The 27,401-nt window shown below is 43.8% G+C and overlaps 1 pseudogene across 1 annotated transcript; it reads right to left on the reverse strand.

Annotated features, from left to right (window-relative positions):
- Positions 1-1,387: 1,387 nt before the first annotated feature.
- On the reverse strand, positions 1,388-3,892 carry LOC311516596 (putative G-protein coupled receptor 141 pseudogene; annotated as a pseudogene). Its single transcript, XR_014714659.1, has 2 exons — positions 3,818-3,892; positions 1,388-2,285 (listed from the first exon to the last, which is right to left on the reverse strand). The product of XR_014714659.1 is annotated as a putative G-protein coupled receptor 141 pseudogene (transcript).
- Positions 3,893-27,401: the final 23,509 nt, after the last annotated feature.

Consider the following 27,401-nt stretch of genomic DNA (forward strand, 5'->3'; position numbering starts at 1 on the left):
CTTGGCACCCTCACTATACAAATTTTTACAGCACCCTTGGGAGGGAAAAGAGAAGACAGAATTCCCCAGGAGAAGGTGCTATTATTAACCACTGAAGGCTATTAACCACTGATGTCCTATCCCCAGGGTCACAAGAGGCTGACAAGGAACATGATACAAGTGTAAGGGGAGAGGAGGAAGGAAGCCTATGTAGCAACAAATGGTTGTACATACACCCCCACACACGCACATGCTCATAGAGCTGATTGAAACAATTTTCGTTTACTTAAATTATTCTAGTATCACTTTCAGTTACATCGGGAACCTGAGAAACACAGCATCTAGCTCTGGAAATCAACAATACAATTTAGGAACATTAAGCAAAAATAGTCATCAGAGAGATGATTTACTTCTGTTTTTTGGAGGCTGATAAAATACTTCCCTTGTGACAGGGCTATTGTTTTCTTGAAGGACCAGACCACTTGAGACTGCATTACAGCTCCAGTCCATATGGCCAGAACCCCAGAAGTATCAGCAGTAGTTGCCATTCTGCCGTAGAAGTGACACTGGGCAAATGTCTGAAAAGCTTGAACTTTTGTGTCTGTATTTAAATTACCAATTAGCATATTTAAATGAGGAGAATAAGAGAGTTAGGGGAAGATGGCACAAGAAATAAAAAGCTGGTAGAGATGTGTTGAGGAGAAGAAAAGGGGGATTGGACCCACCTATTTAATTTAAGCCTTGCTCCCAATTCTCTTTTCCCACTCTTTCAACATAGCTCATTTTTCCGCTCTTTGGAAAAGTTCATTTTCTTGTTAATTCAAAAACACTATTGCAAAGCGCATAAGGGGAAGGTATAAAATGTTTTGGTCTCTAGTATCAAGTGCTTCAGGGGAAGGTATAAAAACCTCAGAATGGACAATTCTGCAATAATGTACTCCAGGAGGAAAATTTTTCCTAACCTTTGGCCAGTTAGAGGTTGGTCTATGTTTATATACCATCCTCAATATGAGCTAATTGTGAGAGCAGATTTATTGTGTAAAGTGAGCTATTTTCACTGAGAAACTCTTGAGTAAATGAGACAGGCTGACTACATAGAATCACTAGAGATGAGCAAAGAGAATTCTTGGTGAAATTTGCTGTTGCTGCAAAGCCAATATACTTAGGCAACTTCAAAGATTAGAGGAATACTTATGCATCATGACATATCAACCCTCAGGATAGAAAATGAGAACCAACAACTTCGGTCTCCTAGTGGGCTACAAAAGAATGAAAATTATAGAGATCCAAATAACATTGTCCTCATAGGGAAAAGTCAGTAGTCCTTGTAACTCAGTAACTCTTGAGTAAGTTTTCTTATTTCCAAGAAGAGCCAAAATCAAGGTTTGCTGTACCAGTAGTTCATAGTTTAATGGGCTATTCCTGCTATGAAGCATAACATATCCAAGCAGCACAGTGCTGTGAAAGCTAAGAAAATTTCATTGTATAGCAATAGGTCATGGTCATCCTCCAGGGGAAAATTCTGGATGTAGTATATTCTGAATACATGATGAGGTATAAAGCAGACTAGTATTACCAGGATGAAAAAAAAGCTCTTCATCTGAGCCCTGAATTCCACACGTGAGTTCATGTCAGGCCAATACTTCGTTGCTAACTGAAAGATTACAGCTAATTGGATTATGAAGAGTGCAGAGACTGTTGCCACCATAATACCAATCATGCAGTAGTTTGCTATCATCATACCCTGCTCCTGAATATCTCTGTGGAACTGAAAGCATTTAGAATGGTTATAGTTTTTAGAGGTGCCATAATATGACAAAAAAATAGGGAAGATAACCACAGTTCCCACAAACCAGACAGCAGCAATCCAGGTTTTAGTGTACCACCTCCGAAATTCCAGTCTCAAGAGGCGTATTATAATAATAGCGACATAGAAAATGAAGGTGATGTACATGTGGGCATAGATCAAGGCACTAAACATTTTGCAGGTGAACCACCCAAATTTCCATTCAGATGAAATGTAATAGGTAAGGCGGAAAGGAAGACTGAGTAAGAGAATGGAATGTACCACCATGAGATTGATGATAATGATGGTCATCACAGATTGTATATTCCTTTGAAACAATTGAAGGGCCATCACAATGACTCCAGCAATGCCCCCTGCCAGATTGACACTATATAGTGCTATCAAAATCAAATGCAGTCTCTCCAAGTTTTGTGGCAGTGTTCCATTGGAGGAAAAATCCTGTTGTGCTGAGCTTGTTGTGTTAAACATCTCGAAAGTTTTCTTTTCTTTTCAAGGTTACCTAAAAATACAACAATGGAAGTTGCATTTTAAAATCTGTATTTAATCTGTGCTTTCTCTGTGGCTACTCTTGTTTTTTTAAATTATAGAATGGCACAAATTCATGAAATAACATTTCCTGGATTGTGTGTGAAAATGGTGTGCTCTACATAACTATATATTCTTATGAATATAAAAATACACGGTCCTGATATATAGCACTTATTAGATTACATGTGTTATTTTTATACTGGCTGCATATTTACAAACTTTTTGTCCATGAACTTGGATCCATTTTTTCTTTTCTTATTTCCCTCCGGATATGTGAATAGTTGGAATAGCCAAGATAGCATCTGTTCATCATTTTAAAAAGCAACAACAAAAACCCTGTTATTTTGTAAGTTAAGTTTGAAGATGAAAACTGTTGTTGGAGTATGTAAACATGTTTGTGTGCATGATGTGGACCACCATTTTAATTTAATTTAGGCTACTGTAGAACCAGAAGATGGTAACAGCTTTCAGTCACTAGATTCCTAGGCTGAATTAGAGCCAGCATGCTAGAAGTAAATGGCTCCATATCCCATCACCTTATCCTTTCAATCTTCTATCTACAGAATTTTACCTACACCCCTCTATTTTTGGGGGTGGGAAAGAGCTGTGAACTATTTTAGGACCAAATTTCTAAAAGGTATAGGTCCACTTGCACATGCTAAATATAAATGTATGCATGTGATGTATTTATAGTTATTGCAGTTATGCACACAACTAGGTAGACTTCCTGTTCTCAAGCAGTTACTCAGTTTGCACACATCAATACAGTAACTGCATATAAATTGTGTGTATGCATGTATTGCATGAAATCCCACCTCTTAAAAATATGAGCCTTAAAGTAAAATAAACTTTAAAACAATGGTTTACAGATTAGAATAGTAGATTGGGCTCAGCTTCCTGTTGTTCAGGAACTTGGTTTCAATAGTTTAGTTTAACTAGCGGTTCTTAAACATATTCCTGCTCATATATAAAATATTCTATGTCAGTGGTTTCAAACTTTTTCATTTGCGGACCCCTAAAATGCTTTCAGATAAACTCCAAACTTTTACTAAAAACTAGTTAAAGCATTCCTGGAATGCAGAAAGTAATAGACAGATAAACTCTAATATTATATTGAATAAGTTACAGTCCAGAATCAGAAAAAGACTTTCCTTTCATTCCTTTTAAATATACATTTAAAAAAATTTAAAATAGTAAAAAATGTACAACTGACAGAATTTCAAGTCAAATTTGCAGAACTGACAACTTTGATATACAGTACACTAAAAAGACTAAGAATGTTTAATAAGCATTAATAACTCTGCCTTTTCACTCTCAATTTAAATTAATGTTCCAGTATATATTATTAATATTTCAATAGAAGCTTTGTACAGGTATGCATTTTTGTTGTTACAAACAGGATAATTATAGCATTGCATGCCTATAGTTTCATTGCATTACTCAGGAATAATATTGTCACTATCTATTGTAATTTGTAACTGAAATACAAAGAAGAAATGTTACCTCTTAATGTGTTATTATCCTGATTTCTTTTCTTCCTTCTCCGTTTCATACATCGCATGGTACATTGCGTTCAATCTCACCGTAAAGAGAAAGCAACATGTATTAGCAGCCTTCTTGTAGGCATACTCTCGCTTTGTCTGCCCACCTACAGGAAGGAGCTACTAGTGTTATTTTCCTAACCACACACTAAGGACTAAAAGTTTCCAAATGCCACAGAGTAGCATTTTGTGTGAACTTGTGGGAGGTACAGGTCTGAGCAGGTTCGAGATGCCCAGGAGTTGGCTAGTCTTTTTCAAGTTAGATGGTGTAGCAGGGTAGTCTGTCCCTTTAAAGACTAGGGGATGTGGCACCAGCCAGCCCTCTTTGATTATCAGACTCAGCTGAGAAGTTGTGTGTGTGTGTTGTGAGAGAGAGAGAGAGAGAGAGAGATGTTGCCTGTAAAAGGTCTGTGAAGGCTCAGTTGCTTGGGGACTGTGGCAAGGAGTTTGACTCTTGAAGGTCACTCTGGAGCAGAGAGAGGTGCAGAGTTGGAAAGGCCTCTCGGTCCTGACAATCTTGTTTGCTTGTGATCTTTGTGGTACTTTGTGGGGTTTTGTTTGAATTAGGGCTGAAAATTAATCAGTTAACTCAAACAATTAGTTCAAAACAGGTTAACTTGATTTAAAAAGTTAATTGTGGTTAATCACCATTTTAATTGTTCTGTTAAACAACACTAGAATACCAAAATTTAAATTTATTGTAAACATTTTGGATGTTTTTCTACTTTTTCAAATATATTGATTTCAATTACAACACAGAATACAAAGTGTACAGTGTTCACTTTATATTATTATTTTTATTACAAATATTTGCACTGTATAAAAGATAAAAGAATTTGTATTTTTCAATTCACCTCATACAAGTACTGTAGTGCAATCTCTTTATCGTGAAAGTGCAACTTACAAATGTAGATTTTTTGTTATATAACCTCACTCAAAAACAAAACAATGTAAAACTTTAGAGCTTACAAGTCCACTCAGTCCTACTTTTTGTTCAGCCAATCGCTAAGACAAACAAGTTTGTTTACATTTATGGGAGATAATGCTGCCCACTTATTTACAATGTCACCTGGAAGTGAAAACAGGTGTTCACATGGCACTTCTGTAGCCAACATTGCAAGGTATTTATGTGCCAGATATGGTAAACATTCTTATGTCCCTTCATGCTTCGTCCACCATTCCAGAGGACATGCTTCCATGCTGATGAATCTCGTTAAAATAATGTGTTAATTAAATTTGTGACTGAACTCCCTGGAGAATTGCATGTCTCCTGCTCCTGGCTTTACCTGTGTTCTATTTCATGTTATAGCAGACTCAGATGATGACCCAGCATATGTTGTTTGATTTAAGAACACTTTCATTGCAAATTTGACAAAATGCAAAGAAGATACTGTGACAAAGCTCTGAGCTTGTATTGGTGGGTCCTGTGCTTTTGGGCGGATCCAGTGGCCTCAGGAGCTCGCTAAGGTCCTCAATGTGACTTCCCTTTTCTCAGAGTAGAGGCAAGGGTCAGCCTACCAAGCTACTTTCATCACAGGCCAGTATGGGAAGTGGGGAGGTGGAAAACCCCACAGTCTCTGTTGCTCCTTTGAGCTTTGTAGATGAGGTCCGGCCTCCTGTCTGGACCGAGTCGTGCTTCCCCTCTCAATGGGGTCTCTGTAGAGCGGGAGGGGGAACCCAGGCCCACCCTCTACTCTGGGTTCCAGCCCAGGGACCCTAATGGTAGCAGCTGTTGGTGGCTTCCCCTTCACCACTGGAGCTGCTTTGATTCCCTGGGCCACTTCCCCATGGTCCCCTTTTTCTAGCTTCACCTTTACCTCAGGCTTCAGCAATGCTTCCCTCCTCCAGCTCCTTTCACTTGGGGTTCTGTCAAGGCAACTGGAAGGAGAGTTTTTAAGCAGTATGAATGGGACCTTGATTGCTTCCAGTGTCTCCATTAGCCTGATGGCCTTAACTGGTTAATTGGTGTCAGGTGTCTTAACTGGCCTGGGGTAGCCTTTGTTTGGCTATCCAGGGAAACAGGGACCTGCTCATCCTGAGACTGGTATACCTGCCTTCCACCACTCTCTTATATCCTTCTGGTCTGAGTCCGTCACAGTACCAATATGAGATTTCTAAAGATAATTACAGCACGCCACCAAAGGTTTAAGAATCTGAAGTGCCTTCCAAAATCTGAGAGGTACGAGATGTGTCAGAAGTCTTAAAAGAACAACACTCTGATTTGGAAATGACAGAACCCAAACCACCAAAAGGGAAAATCAACCTTCTGTTGGTGGCATCTGACTCAGATGATGAAAATGAACATGTGTCAGTCCGCACTGCTTTGGATCGTTCGAGCAGAACCTGTCATCAGCATGGAAGCATGTCCTCTGCAGGGGTGGGGGGGGGGGGCGGGGGCCAGGGGGAAGCATGAAGGTTCACACAAATGTTTAGCATATCTGGCACATAAATGCTGGCTACAACAGGGCCATGCAAATGCCTATTCTCACTTTGAGGTGACATTGTAAATAAGAAGCAGGCAATGTTATCTCCTGTAAATGTAAACAAACTTGCTTGTCTTAGTGATTGGCTGACTAAGAAGTAGGACTGAGTGGACATTTAGGCTCTAAAGTTTTACACTGTTTTGTTTTTGAGTGCAGTTATGTAACAAAAAAAATCTACATTTGTAAGCTGCACTTTCACGATAAAGAAACTGCACTACAGTACTTGTATGAGCTGAACTGAAAAATGCTATTTCTTTTGTTTATCTTCTTTTACAGTGCAAATATTTGTAATAAAAAATAATAGTATAAAGTGAGCACTGTATACTTTGTATTCTGTGTTGTAGTTTAAATTAATATATTGGAAAATGTAGAAAACACCCAAAATATTTAAATAAATGGTATTGTATTATTGTTTAACAGTGCAATTAAAACTATGATTAATCACGCTTATTTTTTTAATCTTGCGATTAATCATGTTTAATTTTTTAAACTGTTTGACAGCCCTAGTTTGAATTAATAAATCTGGGCCCTGCAGGAAGGGCTTGAAAGACTTGGGGTGTGATGTCAGTCCTTCTGGGGTTGGTAAGACAGGCCAGCATGATTACAGATGGATAGAAACTTGTTAAGTTGTTTGACTAATTGTATAACCTACTGTGAGTTACTAGATTTTGTTATTTAGCAAGTTAGTGAACAAAATGTAATAATAAAGCAGAGGATTCTGGATCACAAATGTACTCTTTTTTCTGTTCTGTAACTTATTACAGTGTTGCTTGTTAGGTCAGCAAATTATCTGTATTATGTTCTGTAAGAATAATGAGGTCTTTGGCAGAAGTAAATAGAGACCTGACTAGAGCCCTCTATTACATCTTTGAGATATGGGAAGAGAATGGCATTGTTTAGTGTGAAATAAGGTATCTACATTAGTGGAGAGTGAATTACAAAAGTTCTACTGTAAAACAAAACTGACAGAATGCCAGTGTGGATGAAGGATGAATCCAGGCCACAAGCCCAAACACTGACCCATAGCACAGGGTTTCCATTATGTATCTTACTGTAAATGTTAAGGTGTTGAGCCAGGCCTCTCTAGAAGCTTCAGTATTTCCCTGGGAAAGGCAATTCCTTATTAACTTCTACCCCAGTGTAACTTTTAATTTTTCTGATGGAAAAATTCTGTGTTGTATGTCACAGTCAGGGTTGCCAAAGTTAAGACGAATGTACTAATTAAAGGGGAGGGAATAATATTAAAAGTTTGGTGTGCAAAAATGTAACAATAAGCAACAGATATGACAGCAACACTTGCATCCCTCTGCCTATTGTGCAATCATTTCATTCTTTGAGATGAGGAGACATCTTCTCTCCCTCCTGTGAGACAATCACCCTTCCTATTAAATAATGCTTCCAAGAAGAGCAAAAAGTCAAGGAGGAAAAGTTACACTGGCAGTTGAATAAAGTTTGTGGTGCTTTTTAAGTTTAGGATCAAATTCTGAAAAACACAAGTGCATGCGGTACATATATAAATTACAATGCTCTGATGTACTCATCCAAGAGAAGAACTTGACCTTTACAATGTAGTAAATGTGCTCTTGTTACACTCCCAGACAATGGTGCTGTTTCAAGTGGGAGCATTTTATTCACATTCTTGCTAAAATCAAATCAACATACACTTTACAAAAGCCCACTGCTGGAGAGTATTTCAGCAACTCCAAACTCCACTGCGGCCATATCCTGCTCACCCAAGCTGTGTCCTAAGCTTTCAAAAGAGTTCCAAACCTTAAACAGGGCACTGGCATTGCATTCAGTTCTATATGAAACAGACACTTGGCATGCACAAAAACAGGGTACATTTACACTCGCACATACATTGTGACTTTTGAGTGCTACTGACACTTCAAATTTTGTGTGATGTTAGAATTAAAGGAAATTTGTTTGGTCAAAAATGCCTCTGAAAACCTTGTTCTGGAGTTGTTCTCTCTTTCATTCTCCTCCTTTAAATCCACTTTGTCAAGGAGGCTTATAAACTGTTATAAGAGGTAGAATAAAAATATTTGTGGAAAAACTGTGGAACTAATATCTTGATTTTGGTGTTCCCTCCCTCTCCTTTCGTGTGATGTCCAATTAGAACATCATTTCTTCAGAGCAAGGACCTTTTATATTAATATCTGCCTGTAAATTGCCCAGCAGACTGTAGGTACTATAATAAACAATTATTAATAATGTCATAAACCCAATGAGTCACTACTAGATGGTCTTCCTTCCCTATAATGCCTTGGAAAGAATTGGACCACAGGTCTCTTGGAGAGGGAAAAGGACTCCATTCAGCATCTAGCCAATCAGCTTCTTGGGGCAGGGGCCATGACTCCATGCTGTGGTGTTCAGAGATTGCACAGTGCTTAAGGTGTTTGCCAGAGGTCTGCTTTAGTCTAACTAGATGTGCATACCAAGAGCTTCACAGCGCCCTGCCTAGACTCTCTGTCACTCGCTGAATAACACACATGCCTTCATTTCTATTTGGAAAGATCCTATCATACTGTGGGAGCTACTGGAATTAAATAGCTAATAATAACGGAGGACACTGTGTTACACTGTGACCAGGAAAAGAAACAAGGATGTCAGAATCAGAAAAAGAAGAAGATGGCTGTTTTGTGTGGCAGGCAGCAGCCTGGGAGCTGATCTCAGGGCGGTAGTCCAAGAAGCAGTCCCTGAAAGGTTTGAGGAAGCAGCAGTTTTAGACTAGGGCTGAGAATGGGAGAGTAGCCCAGCAGAGAGGCTGCATATAGCCATAGGATGGGGCTACAAGTGACCCATAATTGTTAAAGACCCAGCAGAGCAAACACTGCAGAGGAAAAGAGGTGCCAGGACCAGTGGCCTGGGGAGCTGAGCCAACAGCAGCTGAACAAGAGCAGGGGACAAGGTTATGGGAGAAGTTTTAACTGTTAGGATATAGATATTCAGGCCTGTCTGTAAAGGCCTATACTCTAAGAATGTAGGTATATTCTTATCACTTAGCTAGTTATAGAGGTGTAAAAGAAAGAATCAAAATCACTCTCTGACTGTATAAGGCCTTTTCTCACTGTGACAGTCTGAAGCCCTGGTCTTAGGCTAAGATCTTTGGCTAAGCAGCAGAGGCAGCCATAAGCTGGGAAGCGTATAGTCACATCCTCACATTTCAAACTAGTCATATTGAAATAAGGCAATCTGGGGCTGTTGGAAAGGTGATTCAATCTATCACTTCCAGAGAAAGGGAAGAGCCTAGTGGATGTAAAAGGAAGTTTAGTTTAGTTAGTTTTCTGTTCGGTAAGAACTCACTTATCTATAGACACAGCTGGGAAACCCTTATGTCTTTATAGATGTAGTTGTGAAATCCGCACTTCTGTATTGCTTTGTCATTATAGTTCCCACTTTGCTATTGTTTATTTGTCTGGTCTCTGTCTGGTTCTGTGATTGTTTCTGTCTGCTGTATAATTAATTTTGCTGGGTGTAAACTAACTAAGGTGGTGGGATATAATTGGTTAAATAATCATGTTACAATACGTTAGGATTGATTAGTTAAATTTCAGTAAAATGATAGGTTAAGGTATAGCTAAGCAGAACTCAAGTTTTACTATATAGTCTGCAGTCAATCAGGAAGTAAGGGGGGGAATGGGAACAGGGAATGGGGGTGGGGAAATTGGGATCATGTTTTGCTAAGGGGTGGGGAAGGGAACAGGGACACAGGTAAGGCTCTGTGGTGTCAGAGCTGGGAAGGGGGACACTAAGGAAGGAAACTGAAATCATGCTTGCTGGAAGTTCACTCCAATAAACATTGAATTGTTTGCACCTTTGGATATTGTTGCTCTCTGTTCATGCGAGAAGGACCAGGGAAGTAAGTGGGTGAAGTAATAGGCCCCCTAACATTAACTAGCTATGCTGTGCAGGTACCTGGGGTCTTGTACTCAGCCACAGGATCTGAAGCTGCACACAGGGGACATAGAGCACCAAATAGCAGTACAGAAGGGAGATGCCATTGCAGGGCTCCTAGGGTGACCACTAGATGATACCCAGAGGCAGAGCCAAGACAGGTTTAGACCAAGGGCTAATACTCTGTCTCTTATCTTTCTTATCTATGTCCAGTTTCTGTGCACTTTGGATACTTGTGATTCCAAAAGTAAGGATATGTTGGGGAGAAAATCTATTTGCCACCTTGTAAACATTATCAGTAGCTGATATCAAAAGTGCTGGGAACTGTAAGTTGAAATTAAGAATGGCTCTTTTTCAGTTGGTTTGTTATGATGTGAGTTTTTCTTGAAAATTGCATCTTGGAATTATTCAAAATCTGTTAATCTCTCATCTTCACACAGTTGGTTAAAGTGTCATTTAAAACTGTAATCTTTTGCCTTCAAATTTTAGGTCAGAGTTCCTGCTCTGTGCAAAAGAAACGAGTCTCCTTAACCTATTTAGATTGGTTTCAGTGAACCGTAAGATCTTCTGTTGCAGTTTTCAGAATATCAGCTGCTCTTGACCTTCTCAGTGGAAAGCTGGCAGGGTATTGAGGACGAAAGGTGAAGGAGGAGACCATAGGCATGCAGTAGAGGTCAAAAACATAACTGCCTTCAGTTGCTAGCAGGAAAAGGTGGGAGACATGCTGATGAGGGGAAGATTAGTGAAAGTGGAAAAAAGGAAGAGGAAGGATAAGAAGAGGCAGAGTTAATTATGAGAAAGGGGAATAAAGTTAACATGTTACTGCAGAAAAAAGAGGAAGAAGTAGGGTTTGAGAGAGAAGAGCAGGATGGGGCAGGAGCTAAAGGAAGATTGGTCCTGTTTTGAGCAGGGGGTTGGACTAGATGACCTCCTGAGGTCCGTTCCAACCCTGATATTCTATGATTCTAAGAGGGGGCAGAGCATAGTTAGAGATGCAAAGACAGGTGCAGGCTGTGTGGAGCCACTAAGAGATTTATAGAGAGGTCCTTTTAGATAGCTGTTGCATCAGCATAAACCTGGCTTGAAATTTTGACAGCTTCAAGCCTTTCTCATTAATTAGTTGCAGAGTAGAACTCTTGGTACTTTATTTCATTTCATTTCTATAGGTCTTTCATGGCCCCATTAGTGCAGATGCATATTGAAATGCTTGGTTTAATTTAATCTCCATCATGATAACATAGAATTCTGTTTGCTTTTTTTTATTTTAATGTACAATCTCATGCTGCTCTTTTTTAGGTAGTAACAGAGCCCATTATGTATGACATAGCGAAGACATTGTGCACTACTGCTAGCTTGTCAATTAACTGCCTCAATCTAGGGTTGTCAAGGTTCCTCCCCCACTCTGAACTCTAGGATACAGATGTGGGGACCTGCATGAAAAACCTCCTAAGCTTATCTTTACCAGCTTAGGTCAAAACTTCCCCAAGGTACAAAATATTCCACCCGTTGTCCTTGGACTGGCCGCTACCACCACCAAACTAATACTGGTTACTGGGGAAGAGTTGTTTGGATGCGTCCTTCCCCCCAAAATACTTCCCAAAACCTTGCACCCCACTTCCTGGACAAGGTTTGGTAAAAAGCCTCACCAATTTGCCTAGGTGACTACAGACCCAGACCCTTGGATCTTAAGAACAATGAACAATCCTCCCAACATTTGCACCCCCCCTTTCCTGGGAAATGTTGGCTAAAAAGCCTCACCAATTTGCATAGGTGACCACAGACCCAAACCCTTGGATCTGAGAACAATGAAAAAGCATTCAGTTTCTTACAAGAAGACTTTTAATAAAAATAGAAGTAAATAGAAATAAAGAAATCCCCCCTGTAAAATCAGGATGGTAGATATCTTACAGGGTAATTAGATTCAAAAACATAGAGAACCCCTCTAGGCAAAACCTTAAGTTACAAAAAAGATACACAGACAGAAATAATTATTCTATTCAGCACAATCCTTTTCTCAGCCATTTAAAGAAATCATAATCTAACACATACCTAGCTAGATTACTTACTAAAAGTTCTAAGACTCCATTCCTGGTCTATCCCCAGCAAAGAAAACTACAGACAGACACAGACCCTTTGTTTCTCTCCCTCCTCCCAGCTTTTGAAAGTATCTTGTCTCCTCATTGGTCATTTTGGTCAGGTGCCAGCAAGGTTACCTTTAGCTTCTTAACCCTTTACAGGTGAGAGGAGCTTCCCCTGGCCAGGAGGGATTTCAAAGGGGTTTACCCTTCCCTTTATATTTATGACAAGGGTTATAGTTAATGATAATTGTATTATTAATTTAAAATGAAATCCTACTTATTTGCATATTTCATTATGTCACTTCTGAAAACCAAATTGTATGTAGCCAAGGTAAAGCCAGCAATACGCTAAGTATCTGTTTCTGTGTATTGACTTGCTTCTCTATTTGTGATTCTCAATGTTCTTTCACAGTCTTATTCCACTAATCAAGTCACATGTGCTGTAAAATAAGCAAGTGATGCTTCATGGTCTGTGATCGTTTAGGATAATCCCTTCAAATTACATACTCCCGTGTCTCATACATTGTGAGAAGATGAATTATTTCAATCAGCAAACAGTCAACAAGGTTCACAATGGGCACATTCAAGTCCAGGAAAATAATTCAACCAGTTTGGGGTTAATAAACCAGTGTTCTGTGGTTACAGTTTTGTGAGAGAGACTTTATACTTTGTTCTTTATCATGTAAAAATAGGCCATTTGTCTTATAGGATACAAGTTCTATAATTTATCTGTGTTTGCATCAACAACATTTGCTTGGAAACTGCTTGCCTTAGCTGAATGTGTATCTATGGAGGGTATTATGCTGAGGCAACAGGAGTCAGGGAGGCTCTGTGCGCCTACATTATGGACTTGCATGGGTCAGTGGAAGAGGGAGAATAGTACTTCTATGAATGTGCTTGGGGCAGGGGTATTGATGTTTGTGGGAGGTTTCAGTGCTTAGGGTAGTGGTGAGGTTGACTTCTGAATGATCTGACTGCTTATCAGATGGAGGGGGTGTTGATTCACAGTATGGATTGATGTAAGGAAGTGATTGATGCAGATAACTGTATTGAGAAATATTGTTTGCATACAAATTCCCAGTTGTCCCTGATCATGTGTTTACCTTTATTATTAGAAACACATTGTATGATGTGGTGCAGTGATAGCAATAAAATTTCTTAATAAAATAAACTTACCAGGCTTCAGGGTGGCGTCTGCCACTTCTGTTGTCACCAGCCTCTGTTTGCCAGAAACTGGGAATAGGCAACAGGGGATGGATCACTTGATAATTACCTGTTCTGTTCATTCCCTCTGGGGCACCTGGTATTGGCCACTGTCAGAAGACAGGATACTGGGCTAGATGGACCTTTGGTCTGACCCAGTATGCCCGTTCTTATATTCTGCTGCCAGTACTGCAGCTGGCCGTTCCTCCCAGGGATACCACAAAGCTCCTCTGAGTATGGCCCCACGATGTGCTGCAGCTGCTCCTGTGGCAAGCCTCCTCTGGGACCAGTGTCAGCAGCAGAATCATGTCACTGGCTTCATTCAGCACCTGCTGCTGGTTCCCACCAGTTCCTATGCTGGATTCTGGGGAGAGCAAGTCGCCATCCCAGCAGACCAGCTCAACGTGCACCAGCACCTGGTCAAACTCAACATAAAATGGTCATGACGTTGGTGAGTTACCTGAGGTGCAGGTCTGGTGCTGGTTTTCTGGTACTTGGTCTGGAGCCACTTAAACCACTCCATACCCTGGCCACTGGTCTGATAAATTTTCAACAGAGCCAGCTTCTTCGCTATTTGCTGATATGTGGCCATTCCTGGTGCTCTTATTAAAATCCACTCTTGCTGGCCTTGCACCAGAGGTTAACCAAAATCTGGCTGTGCTCCCACAACCACGATGCAGATTTGTGTGTAGACAGAATTGGGGTTTGGGCTCACGCATAAATCTGAGCCTGGGCTTACATTCAGTGTACACATACCCGCTGAGTGCATGGCCTCTAGCTCTCAGGCCTTGGATCATTACCTCTTTTGTGATGGAATCACATGATTTTCCCACTCTCAGACCAAGCCCTGGGCTATATCAACTGTGATTACCTCAGCCAGTGTAATGTGGACTCAGACCCAGCAGTTCTGTTTCCTCCAGGACAATGACAGCGGTACGCAGTGACCAAAGAGCTTCCTTAAAGTAAAGTATCCTTTATTTGGAGTAAAAAACATTTAAGAGAAAACATCTTGCAAGCTATTAAACAGATTGTGTGCATATTTAGTTTTCCCCTAAGATTTGCCATTCCCTGGATCTGGAAAGGCCCAGTTCCTTCACGCTTCCTTCCCAGAGTCTCTGTGTGTCTCCGCAGGTGGCTTCTGATAAGTGTTCCCCCGTCTTCTCCTCAAAGGCTTTTTAGCTCTAGTCTTTTGATCTCCTGCTTACCAGCCTAGCCAGACAAGGTTTGTAACTGGCTGGAGACAGGATATAACTGGGGTTATTTAGTCTGCAGAAGAGAAGAGTGAGGGGGGATTTAATAGCAGCCTGGTTCAATTACCTGAAGGGGGGTTCCAAAGAGGATGGAGCTAGGCTGTTCTCAGTGGTACCAGATGACAGAACAAGGAGTAAGGTCTCAAGTTGCAGTGGGGGAGGTTTAAGTTGGATATTAGGAAACACTATTTCATTAGGAGGGTGGTGAAGCACTGGAATGGGTTACCTAGGGAGGTGGTGGAAACGCCATCCTTAGAGGTTTTTAAGGCCTGGCTTGACAAAGCCTTGGCTGGGATGATTTAGTTGGTGTTGGTCCTGCTTTAAGCAGGGGGTTGGACTAGATGACCTCCTGAGGTCTCTTCCAACCCTAACATTCTATGATTCTATGATACCAGAAGCTAACAGCTTGACCTTTTAATAGAAACTTCAATGTTCTTATTTGGAAAGCCATTTGTTTCACTTCCCACAGCCCCAGTGTTCTTCATTATAAGTAAGGTCAATACATTAAAACAGGAAAGACATATAACCCAATATAGACTAATTTTCCCTCACCAATCAGGTCATGTACTGTGTTTATAAAATTATTATCTAGCAGCTCCACTTTTGTCACCCGGATGAAAGACAAACAAAAAACCAACCATCATTATGTCACTAGAAATACTGTCCCCAATAAATAAAGAATGTCATTCTTACTTTATTATGATGTATGTGATGGTACACATGGGATCTGTCTGCCTCTACCCCATGTCCTCTTTATGAGATATGACAAAGTTCCTCCTCCTACCTTGGTGGTTCTTGCGCTTATTGGCGGATTTGCTCACCTTGGAGCTTCACGGCAGCCCTTAGTTTAGCCGTTTTTCTGAACCCACAGTCCAGGTCGACTCCCCCTGTGTCTGACCAGGAGTTGCGAGGTTTGGGGGGAACCCAGGCCCACCCTCTACTCCGGGTTCCAGCCCAGGGCCCTGTGGAATGCAGCTGTCTAGAGTGCCTCCTGGACCAGCTTTGTGACAGCTACAACTCCCTGGGCTACTTCCCCATGGCCTCCTCCCAACACCTTCTTTATTCTCACTATAGGACCTTCCTCCTGGTGTCTGATAATGCTTGTACTCCTCAGTCCTCCAACAGTCCGCATTCTCAGTCTCAGCTCCTAGTGCCTCTTGCTCCCTGCTCCTCACACGCACACCACAATCTGAAGTGAGCTCCTTTTTAAAACCCAGGTGCCCTGATTAGCCTGCCTTAATTGATTCTAGCAGCTTCTTGATTGGCTGCAGGTGTTCTAATCAGCCTGTCTGTCTTAATTGTCTCCAGAAGGTTCCTGATTGTTCTGGAACCTTCCCTGTTACCTTACCCAGGGAAAAGGGACCTACTTAACCTGGGGCTAATATATCTGCCTTCTATTACTCTCCTGTAGCCATCTGGCCCGACCCTGTCACAGAGGGTAAAGACAGACAATGCAACCAACGGAGGTGCTCACGTACTATGGGGATGAGCGCCATATGGGAATCGAAATAGAATAGAACTCTGCATCAGCAGATTCAAATTTCTCTCACTCTCTTTTTCCTTCTTGAGTGCAAGAAACTGAGCAATTACTATAATTGTGAGAACATTCCTCCCCGAGAGCATAGCTGGGCCCTCCAGCTAATTAAAACAGTTTAAGCCACCTGCTGAAAAAGGAAATATGTGACAGGCTCCAAATGAACCATTCAGCAAAGTCCTGTTGGACTTGTCTTTCCCTTGTAACAAAAATAAATTTATTAAAAGAGACTTAGGGAGGATAAAAAAGCATTTAACATGAAGTGATTAACTAAATCACTTTCTGTTCCACCACGGCTTGCAAGTGAAGGATGAGCTAGGCAGATGTTAATGCCAGTCAGGAGGTAAGTACGTGTGTTCTGGCCACAGCTGGCAGTACTGCCTACGGATGGTAGTCTCGGATCCATCGCACCTGGTGGTTATAATTCAGGAGAATGTTTCCCACTGGCAAAAGCTCCACAGTTCAGGAAGTGTTGCTATTGAGCAGTTCTTTCCCGCCACCCAGAATGCACCGGTTCACAGACAGACTCTTGAGCTGAAGAAGTATGTTGTTTATCTGCTGCTTCAGTGCACTTAGGGCACAGCATAGGGTTAAATGCAAGCACACCCTCCATGTTCAGGTGCTTGCATTAAATATGCCGTTACAAAGTCATTCGCTCTATATTGTATAAACACTTTTTCTGATTAGCACTAAGATTAATTTGCTAACTCAATTGTTTACCTGATTGGATTGCTGGTTCATCTTTTTATCTGGCTGTTCTCTTTCCTTGCCAGACAAGCAGGCATCTTTTCACATGTCCCAACACCTAAAATATACGTTCTACATATTACATCCTACAGTCAACCAATGGTAAGAGTTCCAGGCCACCTTACCTAGTGGCAACAGTACAGAAAGCATCGCCCAGTGGTAAGAGCTAAATCCGCCTTGCCTAGTACCTATAGCTCAGGGGTTGGGGTGGGGTTGGGGAACCCTGGCCCATCCTGCTCCACCAGGTTCTGACCCAGAGCCCTTTAAAACAAAATCCCCATCTGTGACTCAGAGTCTGGTGCCCTCGTGCATGCTCCCTGGGTCACTTCTGACCCTTGTTCCAGTCCTACTGTTGTTGCTGCAGTCTGGCCTGGGGATCCCCCTGGGTTGTCCTTTGGTCTGTCTCTGGAGCCACTCCCACTGGTGGGTAGCGAGCCACCGCCCTTGGTTGGAGGGTTCTCAGGGGCTTGGCTAAGAGGTCTGGTCCTGGGTGTTTGGAGTCCCACTGGCTTCTCCACAGGAGGCTGCTGCATGCGACCACTCTCCTCCTCAGTCAGCCCAGATGGAGCTGAGTCACTCCTGTGATGGGTTGGATCACAGAAACCCCCTTGGGAACTGCCAACTGATGTGCTGAGACTACTTCTAACCCTTTTCACTGCCAGCTTGGGACTCCAGAACCTTGCCAGTTTGAGCCAGACATGCTAGCCTGTTACAAACCCAGACCCAGGTCTGAACCACGTCTCCCAACAGCTGCAGGCTTCACTGAAAACAACTTAAGAAGTGTTCCTGTCTCTAACACTCAGGTGCCCAGCTCCCAGTAGGGTCCAGTCAGCAGTCATTGCCCACATGGTATCTTGAATGTCTCCAAGAAGACTTCTTATGTGGATTGGACTCTTCCAAGATCCTTTGTCAGTTAAGTGTTTCTTGACTGGGCACTTAATTTGCACATTCCTTTCTCAAGAAGCTGACCAAATGCTTTACTAAGGCTACTTAAACTCAAACAAGTACACAGCCATTATTCATAACTTCTAATATAAAAAATGATACATGGATACAAATAGGATGAATATATTCAGTAGATTATAACCTTTGAAGAGATATGTAACATGTAGCATAAAACGTATTCCAGTTATGTCATATTTACATTCATAATCATATTTCCATAAAGCATTATGGGGTGTCTCAAAGTCAGATTCAAGACTCACTGAATTTGTCAGACCACTCTGTTTATTAGCAAAGCGCTTTGCCAGTGCACCCAGATATGTGAGCCTCCTGCAAAAGCTCAAGCTAACTTATTTAAACAGATAAGGGAAAGCCAATTTAACATAAGAGACAAAAGGACACGGAAACTGACAAATATACATACATATCTTATTTGCATACTAACGTTTACCAATCTCCTAGCTCAGTAGGAGCTCTAAGTTAATTAGTTTGAGGACACATTGTCTCACACTCCTTAATGTTTCTCTTCCTGACAACTATATTTCAACAAAGCCTTCAAGCAGCATTTCTTTAATGAATTATAATTTCAATATAATTCATTCTACTTTCACAATCCCTTCTTTTGGTCAAGCTATGCAATGACCAACAATTATTGGGTTCCACATATCAATTGTTCTTTATCTCTTTGTTCATCAGTGATATTTAAAATCATCAAATTAGCACTCTGGTTTGGGGCAGCTATCTGTGTAGCAACAATTTTGGATACAACAGGAAAGTAACTGAAAACATACAAAAATTATTAGAATTCCAAACAGGAGAGTTAGGGCTCCCAGAAACAACCAGTTTCCTATGCCAGAGAAATTGAAAAGGTTACTTAGCCACTTCCATAAAGAACTTGGCTCTTCGTGGGGAAGATATGCGATTTGTTCTAAGTGGCTAGCACGATCTATTACCTCATTGGTAATATACACACAGCAGTCTTTTCCAATGAGAGCAGAAGTCCCTCCTTTTGCCGCCAGCACTATGTCCAGTCCCTGACGGTTTTGGAGGGCCATCTGTTGGATTGCCCCTGTTTCTTTAGCCAGGGCTCTTAAACTTTCTCTGGTTTCATTTGCCATTATTTCAACTACTGCTTGTAATCTTAGGAGCCTTTTTGCATGGTGTATTACTCCCCCTAATGGTATTAAGGAACCATCAATGGCCTCTTCCCAGGTTAAGGGGCTTATGTTATTTACATACCATTGGGCATCTGTTAAGTCCCTTCTTTTTCGCCTGAAATTGCGGAGGCGTTCTCGAGGGAAGGTTCCTAGCACTGGGAATTGTGGGAAGAGTCGGGCGGGATAACAGATTCCTGACCAATTAGCTGGAAGTGCGGTATAAGCTCTGGTCCCACACACCCAGTGATGGCCTATTAAGGCCGGGAAGGGTCGGTTGCACCCATTTGTCATATAGGTGTTTGCAAAGGAGGAGGAGTATCCCCCAAAGGGTACAGGGTAATTCTCCTTACGAGGAGTGGTGTTATTTGCATGACATTGAAAGATTGTATTGTTTTCACTAAGGTTACTGTAGGGGGAACATGAGATTGGTTTCTCTGTTTGATCCCAGGTTGAGAAAAAATTCATATCTCCATACCCGGCCCGCCACTTTTTAGTTTTGTTTGAATAATCCCATACACCATTGGCCACAATATGCTGAAGGCAACGGCTTTTTCCCAGATCCAGCCCTGTCCCATTACACAACCAACACCAATGACCTTTTCCCTCCACCACACTTATCCATTTAGATGCATTTATTCCCACCGCTTCCCAAGTGTCATTGCTGTTCCATATTTTGTTAAACGGACGAGGCCCTCCAGTGAGGTCTGGGGACTTGAGTGGGATAGTCAGGACAGGAACACCAGTTTGAGAGTGGGCTGCGATGTGGCTGCAGACCCAGCAATTAGAAATATTAAGGGTCTGAGCTATCCACACCTGCTGCTGGATAAAAGAATTGTCATCGTGGTCTCCCCAGTAGCCGAGGAACAAGCAGAGGCGCATGTTGGAGGCAAGGCTCTTCTGGTTCTGACAACCTCAACTGAGGGAACTGCAGTCACGTTTTACGCCCACCAGGCAGTAGGCGCTAGGCACGCTGCTGCTTTTTTTTGTTCGTCGTCTGCTTCTGGCAACCCTTATGAGAGCGTAGATTGTAAGTGTAAGCAGTGTCAGGATGAGCTCCACCCTGACATCTGGTGGTGAGGTGTGGCAAGTTGTGGAAAAGAACTTCAGGGGCCGATCTCATTTGCATAGGCACACCCACCCCGCCTAGAATGAGGCCATAGCTGCCCAAATGGTCACTTTGGCTGCTGTGGGATCCCCAGTGTCTCTGTTATTGGGGCAGGAAGAATAAATTGTTATTACCCTGATTATGGGAACTGTGCTTGGAACTGTACTTGGCCTTTTGTTATGATGGAGGGACTCACCATCAACTAAGTAGCACTCACTAGGCAAGGGTCATGGGTTTTAAAACTCTGTGAATTGAGAGAGGATGGGGACAAGTATTAATACTTGGTGGCATGGGCCCCTTGGTGAGGGCCTTACATGCTAATTGCACTTCCTCCTCTCTCCACTGTGGAATATCAGAGCTAATTTTGATTCCATTAGGAGTCTAGTTACAGGCTGCTGAGCTCACTTTGGGCTAGTGGTGTAGCAACACTGAGGATCCCCTCCTACAAGCTGAATTCACCAAAGAGCTGAACTGACTAAGAGCTGAAATCACTGAGCATTGTGTTAAGTAGTGGGGGAGCCTGAAGATATATTGTGGAGCAGTTTGTGGGATGGCTGGAGTGCCTTGTGGACAGGCTGGTGGAGCAGTTCGTAGGACGGCGGAAGCTGCTGGTGGGACACGGAGCAGTTTGTGGACCAGCTGGTGGAGCAGTTCGTGGGACGGTGGGAGCTGCTTGTGAGCTGCGGAGCTGAGCGAAGGAGTTCGTGGGGCGGCTGGCGGAGCGGAGCGAAACGAAGGCCTATGGAGCTGTGGGGTGGTCAGCTTCAGATCATGTAAGGTGCCTCTTACCCCCGTCCCATCTCCACCCAGGTTGGGAGGTAAAGCTCTGCAGATAAACTTTCGAACTCTGGGGCTGCCCTGCCCAGGGACAGAGACTTTTGGGTCATTGGACTTTTGGGACTTTGGGTACTTTGGGGTTGCTGGACTCAAGAACCAAAGGGAAAGGACATGCCCCAATTTGCTTGGGGTGGGTTTTTTGCTCATGGGTTGTGTTATGAATCCTGTTGGTGGTGTTTCCCCAACATAATGCCACATTGTTTCTCTCTGTTATTAAAAGGCTTTTTGCTACACTCAGACTATGTGCTTGCGAGAGGGGAAGTATTGTCTCTTGGAGGCGCCCAGCGGGGGGGTATATATTTGTCCCAGGTCACTGGGTGGGGGCTCGAGCCGGTTTGCATTGTGTTATTGGAATGGATCCCCTAGATATTGAACCCGGCCCTTGTTGCTGCCAACTCTGACGGGCAGAAGGGTTACATAAGATATTGCAGACTGTTCCTCTACGTCGTCTTCTGGAGTCAAAATTGACTCTGTGTTGTCCTGAGGTGACGATTGGTTCTCTGGGGATGGTGCCTTCTTACACTGTGAAGCATGTATCCATGCTGCGATGCCAGATAGTTTAACAGCCGTCTGTGTAGTAAGCAGTACCTGATGAGGATCCTTCCACCGGGGCTCCAAGGCGTGCTTTCGATGATGGCCCAGTCACCTGGCTCGAGGTTGTGGCAAGCGTCAGAGGTGGGTTCCGTGGGCCAGGCAGCTCGAACCTGTGAATGGAAGTGACTTACAGCTTGCATTAGTCCCTTGCAATACTGAAGGAGCGCTCTGTGAGTCAAGTTCAAATCTGGAACGGGAGTAATGGTAGTCATAGCTCGCATAGGGCATCCCATAACAATTTCAAAGGGACTTAATTTATGCCTTTGGGATGGAGTGGATCTCATGTCCATAAGGGCTAATGGTAAGGCTACTGGCCAGCTTAATCCTGTAGAGTCACAAATTTTAGCAAGCTTATTCTTAAGTACACCATTTCATCTTTCAACTGCACCTGCATTCTGTGGGTGGTAGGGACAGTGCAACAGGTGTTTGATATGCAATATACGGTCCAGGTGTTGAACAAGTTGTCCAGTAAAATGTGTACCCTGATCACTGGACAGAGTAGCAGGAATTCCCTTGGCAGGCATAATATGATTTAACAAACATTTGGCAACAGACAGTGAGTCAGTCTTGCGACAAGGAAAAGCTTCAATCCAACCAGAGAATAAACATACCATAACCAATATAAATTCATATTGTTGACACTTAGGCATTTGTACAAAATCAAGTTGCCAATGCAAGAACGGTGCTTGAGGCAGGCCCCGGAACCCCTGGGCCACTTTTACAGGTTTACCAATATTATGGCTTTCGCAAATGGTACAGGCTGCACAGTGGCGGGCTGCAAAAGAGCTAAAATGACGGGCCCACCATCCTGTCTTAGTTACAGCAGAGACCATCCCCTCCTTTCCGACATGTGAAACACCGTGTAGCAGGGCGGCCAGAGACGGGTAGAGTGAAAAAGGGGCTACAAAGGCGCCAGTAGGTGAGCGCCAAAGAGAATCGGGATGTAGAGAGCAACCGTGGGCAACCCAGGATTCTTTCTCGGTTTCTGGGGCAGAGTCTTGGAGCAGGGTGAGGTCAGTGAGGGATGGCAGCGATATAGAAACAGAAAGGGAACCTAGAAATGCATCTGGGGAAGGTTCTATGGCAGCAGCATGTTTAGCAGAGGCATCAGCAAATGCGTTACCCTTAGCAACATCAGTATCCGCCATTGAGTGGCCAGGGCACTTAACAATAGCTAGGGCAGATGGAAGTAATTTGCATACAGGAGGGCAGCGATGTAGGGCCCATTTTTAATAGGGGTACCGGCAGAAGTAAGGAAACCCCGAGTTTGACAGAGGGTACCAAAGACATGTACAACCCCAAAAGCGTAGCAGGAGTCAGTGTAAATGGTGGCGGAGCATCCCTCCGCCAAAAAGCAGGCACGGGTGAGGGCAAGTAATTCAGCGACTTATGCTGAGGTTACAGAAGGTAAAGGCACAGCTTCCAGGGTTTCAGAGAGTGAAACTACAGCATATCCTGCAAGGAGACAACCTTGGTCGTCTTGAAAACAGGAACCATCAGTAAATAAAACAAGGTCAGAGTTAGGGAGAGGGACATCAGAAAGGTCAGAGCGCAGGACGGTGACAGCAGAGACAGTTGCAAGGCAGTCGTGGGGATCACCGTCATTAGACAAAGGAAGGAGAGTGGCAGGGTTTAACTGAGAATAACGCTTTATGGTGATATATGAAGCTGATAGTAGTAAAAGTTCGTACCTGGTAAGGCGGGCAGAGGAGAGGTGGCCTGTGTTACGTTGTAGCAGGATTGTTTTTACAGAGTGAGGGACCAGGAGGGTAAGAGGAGAGCGGAGAACAAGGGAATCAGATATTTCGACTAGATATGCTGCAGCAGCCACAGCACGCAGGCAGGGGGGTTAGCCTTGGGCAACAGGGTCTAAAGTGGCAGAGAAATAAGCCACTGGGTGGTTCTTTTCTCTGTGCATCTGAGTGAGAACTCCAAGTGCACACCCAGATTGTTCATGGCAGAAAAGGGTAAAAGGCTTAGAATAGTCAGGCAGCCCTAAGGCAGGGGCAGAAGCCAAACCCTATTTGAAGGAAACAAAGGCAGAATTGGCCTCAGGGGGCCACGGCATGGGGTCAGGCACAGAGAATCGAGTGAGTTCCTGGAGAGGTTTTGCAAGAGAGGCATATTGGGGACTCCACTGTCTGCAAAATCCAGCCATGCCTAAAAACTTTCAGACCTGGCGTGGGGAGCAGGGTCGGGGAAAGCTAAGGATAGCTTGGACACGGGTGGGAGAAAGTGCACGGGAACCCTGGGAGAGGAGAAAGCCAAGGTATGTGATAGAAGCTTGACAGAGTTGTAGTTTAGATCAAGAAGCTTTGTGACCCTTATTTGCTAGGGCAGTAAGGAGCACTAAAGAGTCAGTTTCAGAGGCAGACAATGAAGGGGAACAGAGGAGTAGATCATCTACATATTGGACTAGTGTGGACCTGGACGGCAAAACAAGGTCAGTAAGGTCTCGGGCTAATGCTTGGGAAAAATATGACGGGCTTTCAGTATACCTCTGGGGCAGTGTGGTCTATGTGTACTGTTGCCCCTTGTAAGAAAAGGCAAACAGGAACTGGGAGTCAGGGTGAACCGGGACAGAAAAGAAAGCAGAGCACAAATCAACAACAGTAAAATGAGTTACATCTGGTGGGATAGAAGCCAGAATCGTCGCTGGGTTAGGGACAACGGGAAAGGCAGGCATGACAATGCGGTTAATGGCCCGAAGATCCTGAACAAACCACCACGATTTACCATCAGCTTTTCGAACTGGGAGGATAGGGGTGTTACAGGGGCTGGAGCAAGGGATAATAATGCCTTGTTCCCGCAGGGCGGTCATGACTGGAGCAATTCCAGCCTCTGCTTCGGGGTTTAAAGGGTATTGAGACAGGCGAGTCAGAGGTTTGGAGGAATCAAGAATAATGCAGACGGGGTAAGTATGTAAACAGCCCACTTCAGACGGGTGGGTTGCCACAGAGAGGAAGGGACCTGTGAAATTAGGTGTTCAAGGGATGGGACCAATGGGCAGCAGGGGACCGGAGTGGAAAGGGGAGTTTCAGACAGCAGGGAGGCTACAGAATCACTCAGAGAGGACTGGGGCATTTGTAAGTAGACACCATCCAGGGAACAGTAGATGATGGTACAGCCAAGTTTACATAACAGGTCCCGACCCAAAAGGTTCACCGGAGTGGAATCCGAGAGGAGGAATGCATGGTCTGCGGAAAGGGGACCGACCTGGACTGGTAAAGGTTTTGAAAGGGGATAAGGGGTTGGGACTCCCATAATGCCCACAGCGGATATGGTTTTTTCGGAGCGGGGAACTTCAGGCAGGTTGGCAGTATAAACTGCAGAGAGCGAAGCTCCCGTATCAACAAGGAAAGGGAGAGAAAGATCATTAATAGTCAAAACACATTCACCCATGGGAGCGAGAGGTAGTAAAGGAGCTAAAATTTCCTGAGGTTCCCTGGTGTTCTGTCATTGCTGTGGGACAAAGTAAGTCTGGGGACTGTCGGGCTGTGCAGACAGGGGGTCTAGCTGGTTGTTTACAGAGCTATTAGGCCGGCGTGGACACTCGTTTTTCCAATGTCCGGGTTGTTTACAGTAATTACAAACACCCCCAAAACCGAAAATCCAGTTCCACAGTCCCTCCCGTGATCACGTCCCCCTCCCCGGTACTGTTTACCTTGCCCTGAATAATGCTGTATTTGCAGGGCCATTAACTTTTGGGAAGATTGTTCCTCCTTTCCCTTTAGAGTGTGATGGCAGTATTCTGCCACTGATTGCAATTTATCCATGGTTTCAGTTTCCCACCCAATACTTATTCGCTTTAGCATACTGCCAATAGCAGGTAGGAGGCCATTAATAAACGCATGAGCCAGGGCGCCCTTCCCATTTTCACCCGGTTGCTGTATACCAGAATGTTGCAGAAAAACATCAGTCAGTCGGATGCGATAGTCACCCGGACTTTCTCCCTGTCGCTGTTTACAGCAATGTATGGCTGTCCAGTTTGTTTTTGGAGTCCATACTCGAGGAATGGCCTCATGTAGGCTTTTAGCTCGGTCTTTACACTTTTTCTGGTATTCAGCATCAGGACTGGTGTCTGGTAAAGTTGAATGGCGCTCACTGATGGGCCAACTGACTGCTGTGAACCATTTTTCATGCTCGCTAGGGGTTACAAGTAGCTTGCACAGCTGCAGGAGGTCTGCCTCAGAGGGTTCATCGGTGTTGCACACTAACAAAAATTCCTCTGCAAATGTGGTAGGATTTTCCAGGGGCTTTGGAAAGCCTTTTACAATTGAAAGGAGCTCTGTACAAGTCCAGGGTTTATAGCTCTAAGTGGGACCCTCTTGTTGGCCCCCAGTATGCAGGATTCGGAGGGGAGCCTGGATAGGTTTAGAGCCAGAGTGTAAGTGTTGGGCCCAATCAGTGTCCAGGCTATCTTCGTATGTATGGGGAAAAACAGAGGAGTCAGGCAGACTGGAGGGTTTCGGGGGAATGGGGGTTTTTCTTTATGGGTCTGAGTGGTACTGGTGGAATGGGCCTGGGCGGTATTGGACGATCCGGACTGGTCTGAACTGGAGACCCCTGGGAGTTGTTGTGACCGCCTATTGATCCGATGCAAGGATGCCAGGCCAATTAATGCATCTTCCTCATCATCATCCCCAGAATTTAACAAGGGGTTTTTTTCGTCCTATGAGATGGGAGTATGAAGGGGGATGGGATCGATCCTGGTTTTCTCGGAGAACGAGATAAAGGGGAGCGCTCGGTCTAGCAGTGGGAGAGGAGGCTTCTAATAAAGCTTTTAACTTATCATTTGAATCTTTGAGAGAGGCAAGTTTTGATTCTGTCCACCTATGATTTGCCTCTTCCCACCACTGCATGAAACAATCAACCTCTCCTTTTGCCAATTTAGTTTTAGGTTGGCTGAGTTTGTCTTTTAAGACATCTACTCAGTCTTTGTCCCAAGATCCTAACAGTGGCCACTGAATTTTGGGATTCTCCTGAGTTAGCCTAGACCATTTTTCCAGAAATTTACAGGAGTCCGGACCCTTCCTAAAATACATAAAATAAGCCGGTGTTCCTTTAGGGAACTGTCCCGACTTAGACATCTGGTTACCCATACAGGAGGACTTTACACACCAATCACACAAGAAGGAAAGTCGGGTTCATCAGAGCGATGCCCGGTGCAACACACAAAAGGAGCCCACAGAATACTGCCTCAATCGCCCTTGCTTTCACACCAAGGGTTTTACCCAAGGCGCGGTGCGGTTGCGATTGTGCAGATTTCACTCACTCAGACCGTGGGGACAGGAACCCTTTGGTCAGCTGATCCCCGGACGGAGATGGCGCCCAGACTCAAACACACCACAGGGAGGACGGATAGACACAGAGACAAGACAGTCCTCAGTCCGGACAAAACACAGAAATAATTACCTGACCAGATTCCTGATGTCAGATCCCGGGATCCCTACCAGAACAGAGTGGAAACCAATAGGCTTGATGGCGTAGACTTCACTGTGGTCATGCACCCTTCCGTTCTGGTGGAGGACCGCTCGGGCCAAATGCCCAGGTGCCGGCTTGCCACGGCCGTCCTAAGAATGGTCAGGAGTCACACGGCCCCAGTGAAGACGGTTGCCATCTCGGTGGAACCTCCAAATTGTCAAAGTCAGATTCAAGACTCACTGAATTTGTCAGACCACTCTGTTTATTAGCAAAGCGCTTTGCCAATGCACCCAGA

This window comes from Lepidochelys olivacea (assembly GCF_965140295.1).
Source record: "Lepidochelys olivacea isolate rLepOli2 genome assembly, chromosome: 2".
NCBI lineage: Eukaryota > Metazoa > Chordata > Testudines > Cheloniidae > Lepidochelys > Lepidochelys olivacea.